Raw genomic sequence first — 9848 nt, forward strand, 5'->3', positions numbered from 1 at the left:
GATGTAGAGATGCTCTGTACAGTAAACACTTAACAATAACTTTAAATCAGCACAATATGTGGAATTGTGCTTGCCACTTACTAGCTATTTAAGCTTAATAAATAAACAAATACATTTTAATAAAATGTGTTAATGTCAAGATCATAAAGAAGGTTTCTTTGTATGTGCTTCGTACTGGCTAAAAAACTGAAATTCACAAACAAAACCTAAATATATATAGATATATCTGGGTTAGGCAGTTATAAGTAAGTTATTTCACCAGACTTCTGTAGCCCACTCCTCATCTCTTATGTATAGACTAGACTGTAGATCATTCTCATATGATTAAGTTTGTCCTTTGCAGGCCACCGTAGATGGTGCGCCACCCGGTGACGTGTTAAGATAATAGGCATTCAGTTGTTAGTCGGCATGCAACGTACATGTTCACTGTTCATGCTGTGGTCATAAATAAAGCCACCACTTGCCTATGCATTGTGTATTCCTTGTACATACACACATGCATGTATTAAGAAGTATCGACAACTTCTACATGGTGTCAGAAGACGGCACGAGCCACTCCTCGTCTGGAGAATTTCTTTTCCACGGACCGTGCTAACGCTAACTAGCTGGCTGAAGCTAGCCCCAGCTACAATGGCGGATGGATTTCGCCGTCCGGACCCTGTTATGTTTGAAGGAAACGTCGCGAAGAGCTGGTTGATCTTTGAGAGGGAATATGAAATCTTCATCGCCGCAGCGCACCCAGACAAGGCTGCCAGGACTAAGGCTTACATCCTCCTCAATCTTGCTGGACCAGAAGCCATTGAACGTGAACGATCCTTTATGTATGCAGCTGAAGTGCGCGCGCCAGGCCCCGACGGTGCAGTGATCTCCCCAGCTGAATCAAGGGAGGACCCGGACTGTTTGATACGGAAATTCAGAGAAATATGCAACCCTCAACATAACAAAATAATGGAAAGGCACAGGTTTCATTCAAGAAATCAGAAGCAAGGTGAGAGCATTGAGTCATTCATCAGTGATCTGAAGATAAAAGCTAAAAGTTGCCTTTTTGGAGACTTAGCTGAGGAACTAATCTGTCACAGAAGAGTATGTGGCATAATCAATGACTCTTTAAGAAAAACTCTGTTGAGAGACAGTGAACTGACACTTGCTAAAGCTGTTTCAGTCTGCCGTATACACGAAATGACAGAGGAAAGCAGCAGGACGTTAGCCGTTCAAGCTACCAGTGTTGATGCAGTGAGACCTGTTTCTAGCAGAAGATATCAGCCAAAGCCACAGTCACTCGCTCACTCCCAGAGCATCTCTAACTGTAATAATTGCGGAGGCAGCCATGCAGCTATGCGAGAAAAGTGTCCAGCTTTCGGGCAAAAGTGCCACAACTGTGAAAAAGTGAATCACTACAAAAAATGCTGCAAGTCTAAACCACGCAGCTACAGTCATTCAAATAGAAATAATTTTAACCAGTCTGTACATGAAGTAACAGTGGAAGAGCCCACAACACACAGAGAAGACACGTTCTACGTGGATGGCGTAGATATCGAAAGACATGTTGATAGTGTTAATCCTCAAGCTAAAGACAAAGAAGAAGGATTTGTTACAATTCACATTAATGGCATACCAACTGATATGAAAGTTGACACAGGAGCTAAATGCAATGTGTTGTCTCAAGAAACGTTCACACAAGTGACCAATGGCGAGCAACTTGTGAAGCAAGAGACTGCTATAAACCTTGTTGCTTATGGAGGAAGCAGGATTGAGACCAAAGGCCTGGCCACACTGCCTTGCTGCTTAAAGGAGCAGCACCATTTGTTGCCTTTCTTCATAGTGAACAAAGATGTGCAGCCACTACTGGGATTTCGGGCATGCGTGGACATGGGAATTGTCACATTGAGCAAAGATGTCCACCAAATCACTACGGAAAGCAACACGGATTTCACCACACAGACACTCATGCAGTACAAAGACCTGTTTGATGATGAACTTGGAGAACTACCAATCACTTACTCCATGACAGTTGATCCTAGTGTACAACCTGTGGTTAGACCTGCCCACCGCATTCCTATTGCAATGCAAGACAGAGTTAAAGCTGAACTTAACCGCATGCAAAACATAGGTGTCATTATACCAGTTACTGAGCCCACAGACTGGGTCTCATCTATGGTGGCAGCACACAAAAAAGACAAGCAGGAAATAAGACTGTGTATCAATCCACAAGACCTCAACACAGCGCTGAAAAGACCACATCACCCTATGAGAACAGTAGAAGAAGTTGCAGCACAGATGTCAGGAGCAAAAGTGTTTTCTGTGCTAGATGCTAAAAGCTCCTTCTGGCAGATACGTCTCGACAAGAAATCCTCCATGTTGACAACCTTCAGTACTCCATTTGGGCAGTACAGATTCCTAAGGATGCCCTTCGGCATTAGCTCTGCTAGTGAGGTATTTCAACGCTCGATGGAACAGCTATTTGCAGGTTACCCATGTTCTGTCATCGTTGACGACATCATCATTGGTGGCCGCGGAGTTGCTGAGCATGATGCCAACCTCAAGAAGGTGCTGGAACGAGTGAGAGAAGTCAACCTAAAGCTGAATCCAGCCAAGTGCAAGTTTCGCCTGGATCATGTAGGATATGTAGGTCACATTTTCACAAGTGAAGGCCTAAAGGCAGACCCTTCTAAGACAGATGCAATCACTAACATGCCAGTCCCCACAGACGTTGTCTCACTACAGCGTTTCCTCGGTATGGTTAACTACCTTGGCAAGTTCATCCCGAACTTCAGCGACATCGCAGCACCACTGAGAAAACTCATCCACAAGGACACTGCATGGTGTTGGTTCCAGCAGCATCAGGATGCATTTGACCTTCTTAGATCATGCTTATCAAGTCCACCTGTCCTGTCATACTATGATGTCAGAAGACCAGTCACGCTCACCTGTGATGCGTCATGCTACGGACTTTGCATCACGCACCCTCACTGACACAGAGACAAGGTATGCACAAATTGAAAAAGAACTGCTAGCTGTCGTGTTTGCCTGTACAAAATTCAAAGACTATGTGTATGGAAAGCCTGTAGTGGTGGAGACTGACCACCAACCTTTAGTGACTATCTTAAAGAAGCCCATCCACACAGCCCCTGCCCGTCTGCAGAGAATGTTGCTCCGGCTGCAGAGCTACGACATCAGTTTGGTGTACAAAAAGGGCAAGTATATGTATGTAGCAGACACACTTTCACGTGCCCCAACCACACAAACATCTCAAAGCCCTGCTGAAAATGATGCTTATGAAGTTATGTCTGTGAGCTACATCTCCACAGCCCGCTTGGAAGAACTCAGAAAGCACACAGCAGAGGACGAAGATCTGCAAGCCCTCAGTGCAGTCATTAATAGAGGATGGCCCATCCGACAGAATCAGCTCCAACCTGCTGTCCGTCTCTTCTTTCCCTACAGAGATGAAATGACAGTAGAAGAGGGAATTGTCATGAAAGGCCACAAAACTGTCATTCCTCAATCCCTGCACAGAGAGTACATCAAAATAGTGCACAGGGGGCACCCCGGCATTGAAGCAACCAAACGCAGAGCAAGAAGCATCATTTTTTGGCCAGAAATGTCTAGAGACATCACTGAGGAGTTGCTTTCATGTGCGGTGTGCAACAGCACCAGATCCCATCAGCAAAAGGAGCCCCTCCAGCTTCATCCTGTGCCAGATCTCCCATGGTCCACAGTGGCAACAGACATCTTTGAGTGGCATGGAAAACGGTATCAGGTGCTGGTTGACTCATACTCTGGCTGGTTTGAAATCGACCTTCTCCGGGATGTGACCTCATCAACTGTGATAACTAAATTGAAGAGACATTTCTCTGTTTTCGGCACACCACACACACTCATCTCTGATAATGCTGGACAGTACGCCAGTCAGCATTTCAAGGACTTTGCAAAACAGTGGGACTTTGTTCACATCACCAGCAGTCCTGAATACCCACAGTCAAACGGACTAGCAGAGAGAGCAGTTCGCAGTGCAAAGCAGCTGATGGAACGTTCACACAGAGATGGCACAGATGTCTTCCTCAACCTGGTAAATCTCAGAAACATTCCCCGTGATCTGACGTTAGGCTCTCCTGCTGAACGCCTGATGTCGCGACAAACACGTGCAGCCATCCCTGTGAGCACCAAACTGTTACAGCCAAACCCAAAAGATGCACAACTAATCAGAACACAACTCCTCAACAAGCGGCTCATCTTAAAGCGCCACTATGACATCTCAAGTTCTCCTCTAAAACCCCTGGCAGAGGGACAAGTGATCAGGATGCAGACCCCAAAAGGATACGATCGGCTTGGCGTTGTCAAGGACGTGAGCGAGAAACCACGCTCTTACATAATCCAAGCCAACGGGACTTCATACAGACGGAATCGTCGTCACATCATTCCTGTTCTCGAGCCGTTGCTCCAGCAACAGCAGCCTCAAGATTTCGACCCTCAAAACACTGACCCCTCTATGATGGACTGTGTACCCCACACACCACAAACACCTGAGAGAAACAGCAGGCTGACACAGAACAGTTCCCCTTCACTACCAAGACACACATCAAATTTCCCTTGCAACAACAGTGACACACCATACATAACACGATCAGGTCGCACATGCAAACCAAACCCTAAATATGTGCAGTAACACTGTTGGACAATCTTGTTAAAGTGATATGTTTAGTCATTTCCTTTTCCTGTTACCTGGTAAGGTATTTAGTAATGGTTTATTGTTTGTGTCACCAAATGCTAAAGGAATGTTCAATATCCTCTGCCTTAAATGTTATTTACTTTCAGATAGAAACATCAGCTAAAGAGAAGGGATGTAGATCATTCTCATATGATTAAGTTTGTCCTTTGCAGGCCACCGTAGATGGTGCGCCACCCGGTGACGTGTTAAGATAATAGGCATTCAGTTGTTAGTCGGCATGCAACGTACATGTTCACTGTTCATGCTGTGGTCATAAATAAAGCCACCACTTGCCTATGCATTGTGTATTCCTTGTACATACACACATGCATGTATTAAGAAGTATCGACAACTTCTACATAGACTTTCCCAAAAATATACATAAATAAACACTACAGTGACATGTGGCGTCATTTTTGTAAGACATTTTTACTTCCGCATAAAAAAAGACCACCCGTGTGTGACGTCACATCAGGGAGAGCGGCCGGTCTAACGTATGAATAAACGTGGTTCACAATGCTAGTTTTGACACAGAAGAGGTTGAAAATGTATGTATGCATATGACGGACCACAACCTTATAATTATGAGTCTGCTAGGCGGCCAAGAGACCAGGAGCAGCCAAGGATTAGAAAAAATAACGGCCATCGGAGAGAAATGGAGCTGTGGTGTGAGGAGAACCAGTGGAGAACAGAGCAGCTGTATTGGTGAGTAACCGGCGTTAGCTACAGAATGTTAGCTAACGTTGGTCACATCACAACATTGTAAAGTTAGCAATCATATATCAGGCTATAACTAAAGTATTATTGATAATATAGTAACGTTACTGGTAGGGATGCACCGAATATTCGGCCGCCGAAAATTATCGTCCGAAAATGGTTAAAAAGGCCCTTTCGGCTTTCGGCCTTTTTTTTTTTCTAGCACCGAAAAAATATCACCGAATGTCAGAGAACAGGGTTACGTTGGTAAGCTACCGTGTTGTTGTGATGACGTAATCAAAACGCGGCGACAAGCACGGCGCGCGACCATGCTCGCGGCTGGCTCACAGCCAACATGTCTGCCGCTTGGAGATATTTCAAAATATCAGAGAAAGAGGCGCGGATTGCGATTTGTAAAACGTGTTCAGCTGACATTTCTCGAGGGGGTGTAACTGCAAAGACTTTCACCACTTCGGGATTACTCCACCACTTGAAATCAAAACACCCGGACAAATATGCGGAGTAAGATCAAATCACAAGCACTGACAGCGAGAGACTGTTCAGCGCTGCCTCTCATGTGCTTGATGAGAAGAGGAACAGATTTATGGCCGATAAAGCAGAGAAGCTACTGTTCATTAAAAGGAACCTCCCACTTTTCCTTAATAATTAGACAAGGCTGGCTTATCATAAGCTTATCTAGTTCTACATGTCTACTCTATACCCACTTTCCTGAACAATTTTCATTGTGAGTTATTCACCATCTCAGGTTATCATTAGTGGGAAATGACAGCAGCACAGTGTTCAATATATTGTACTTTTCGGTATCTAAATGATACAATGTTGTTTACATTGCTCATGAGGACAGACCACCTTATTTGCAGATTCTTGAAATTGTAATTGAATTTGTAATTGATTGTGGATTTTGTATCCAGTTTTCACTTTATGTATCTTTATACAATGTTTACTACTTTTCTTATGAGGACAGACAGCCTTATTTACAGATTCTTGAAATTGAATTGTAATTTCATTTGTAAATAGTTACATTCATGTGGATTTATCCAGTTTGCACATTTGTATGCATGCACTTATAGGTGCATTTGTTGTTGTTGAAGGCCTGGCTGTTACAGTCTTTATTTACACTATTTTGTTGCAGGCCTACTGGCCTAGATGTTTATGCAGTTTTAAAGCACCTTGGCTTTGTTCTGAATGCACTTTGTTGTAGTTATCCTACAGAGAAAAGAAAATGCACTTGACTTGGAATTAATGTACTGTATGCATTCAAAACTGCTGAATAAATGTTTTATGGACCCATAATAGTGATTTTTATTTAAGTTAAGTTTTGCCATAATCATTTATTTTTCCATAATCAGGCAGCTGAACAACCTTGGTAAAAAATGTATACATTATATATATATATATATATATATATATATTTTTTTTTTTTTATTAATCATTTTCGGCCTTTCGGCATTCGGTTTTCGGCCAACTGTTTCCTATTTTCGGTATCGGTTTCGGCCAAGAATTTCCCATTCAGTGCACCCCTAGTTACTGGCAGGACTGTTGATACTGATCCATAACAGAAACTAATGCGCAAGTATCAGCCGTATCTCGCGTTATATAATGCAACTCCACACTACGTCTCACCCCTAGATTCCACCGGGTCCGTCTGCGGCGCGTTACTCTAGTCAATGGGTGCTATTCCACTACACGCGCCGCGTTATGGCGCAGAAGCCAAGAAGCGTCCCAGAAGCGTCCCAGAAGCGCCTCGGCGCAGGGCTCCTCTAAAATTAGGATGAATCCTATTTTTGACGCGGCACAGCCGTAACGTAAGGTCGGGCAGGCAGGAAGTGGAACGGTCAGAGCATATATAGCCTAGCATATATATATATATATATATATATATATATATATATATATATATATATATATATATATATATATATATATATATATATATATATATATATATATATATATATATATACACACACAAACTAATTTTGCAGACCCTATCCCTCCGTAGTCTTTCAAGTAGGAGGAGAAATGCCAGCGTTCTCCTCCGGTTTACAGGCACTGTGTAAATTATATAGAATAATTATGATGATGAAAGCATTTTTTGACCACTAAAATACAGCAACACATCTGTGATTCATGTTGTTTATAAATGGGATTTACAATTATTATTAACTTTGTCTGTAGAAAGTAACCTGTCCAGGAAATATGCCCAAATCAACAAAAACTGCGAGCCGGCAGGCAAGACGCTCCGCTTCTGAAATGCTTCTGAAATACTTCTGAAACACACCCGGTAGGGTATGACGCCGGAGGAGGCCGGACCAAAACCGTGACGCTGCCGTAACGCGCCGCAGAAGGACCCGGTGGAATCTAGGGGTTATGGTGCCTGTGTACCGGAGGGTAGAGAGAGAGGAGCGAAGGGGGGGAGAGAGAGAGCAGCGAGGGGGGGGGGGAAGAGAGAGAGAGAGCAGCGAAGGGGGGGAGAGAGATGTAATACGGTTTCCTGATAAACCTTTTGTTTGATAGGTGCTTGTGTGGGAAATGCCAGCCCATGGCCTCTGGAGAGAGTATGTGCTGCAGGGGGGTGGATGCACCTCGCACAACGCACCCAGGAACGAAAACCTAGCTCCGGTCCTTTTCCTGTTAGGGAAATTGTGGACTCGATGTCCTGACAGGCTGGAGTTAGTGCAACCTGCACAAACTCCAGCTCACCATGATTCAAAATGGTGAAATGCAATGTAAAATTACCGAAAAAATAACAGCTCACTAAATCACAACCGTTCAAACCAACTACAAACTACTACCGTGAATTGGGCAGAGAAGGAGTCCGAGAAAGTTGCTCCCCAATGTGACGTAATATGACGCGTTTGACAGTTTTTAGTAGCAGAGCTCAAAACGGCTCCTTTCCCCTCTGAATTCCTGCCCTTATGTCTTGTAAAACATATGAAATCCTGCACAACTTTTTTAATTGTAATTGTCAGGACTATAATTGTCATAACTGTAGTAAAAATAAAAGCCTGCAAGTTGCTCTTTAAGTTAAACTCATCAAATTACACATCCATGTGAACTGTCCATTGCAAACACTATGAAGTTGAGTCAAGTGAAAGTTTTAAATGATTGTTCAATGGCACACTTTAAGCAAGATATTTGGCCCACCAATCGGACATTCGCAGACTGTCTAACCAGACATCTTGGCTGCTTGTAGCCACATTTGTTTTTAATGCCAATACCAATTGCACCAATTAGTCAACCTCAGTGTCCTCATCCAAAATAATGAACTTCACTGTCAATTAGTTTGCAGTCGTTGCCCAGCTTGTGTTGGAGCAAATTGGTTGGAATAGTGATATTTCAATGGCTAGTCTCACTTTATTTTATTAGTTCAAGGCTGATATTGCAGTCACTTTCCAAGTTTCTTTTCAATTGTGTATCATGTCAAACTAAATATTATACAGCTTATATAATATGTGCGCCTTACTAGCTTGTCACAATAAAAACAAACAGGAAAAAAGGATATTCATTTCATTAAGTTTTACCACATCTATATTCTTTCACACTTGGTTGACACCAAAAGGCATTTCGGAGGAACTCCATTAAACTGCCGTATCATTAATTACCATTTCACTGGAGTGAGCTCATGAGTTCAGTTCACTTCTGCTTAAGAGGATTTTGAAGTACACTGTAATTAAAATACACTCTGCCTCGTTCTTTATAAATGGTTCAAATGTTGCATACAAAGTGGCCAGATGTGTGTCATACTATATATATAAAATGTGGACAAACAACCTTTAGTATATATCTCATTAGTATAAAGGCCCTTTTATAAAGCCCTTACAACTTGCCGTTTAAAGGACAACTTTTATTACCTTTTTATATGCCATAAAAGGCAACACAATTGTATTCACCTACCAAATTATAGCTTGTATTATAACTGAATTTATAACAGGGGAGCATAGGAATTATTATATAGTATAGTATAAGTACTGTATGTAAGAGAGACAGACATTGGAAAATACATGTGACTGCACTTTGATGAAATGGAAATGTTTGCACAAATTCCAGATACTATAAAGTCAAAGAGACGGATGGGAATTGTATTACTGCCCTGACTGAAATTGGTTTGAAGAGTCAGAAGGAAATAAAAGCTAATGTACAGAGAACCAATCATGAAAGTAAGCTATCTCCCAGCAGGTTACATCCACACTGGAATGTTTTGAAGTTGAATTATTTTATAAGTAAGCCCTCATATTGGTAGGGGGTGTTGTTGTAAATAAGATAATTGCAAAACATTGATGCAGTACCTTAGAAGGAAGTATGCCTATTCTATTGCACATTGTGCTGGCATTTACTGCTTACTCTGCTAAGTGTGACAAAGAAACAAAAATAAACAAACACTTATTTTTCCACATAACCAACATTTCTCAATTGACAGAAAAGG

This window comes from Notothenia rossii (genome assembly GCF_949606895.1).
Source record: "Notothenia rossii genome assembly, chromosome: 2".
In the NCBI taxonomy this organism is placed as follows: Eukaryota; Metazoa; Chordata; class Actinopteri; order Perciformes; family Nototheniidae; genus Notothenia; species Notothenia rossii.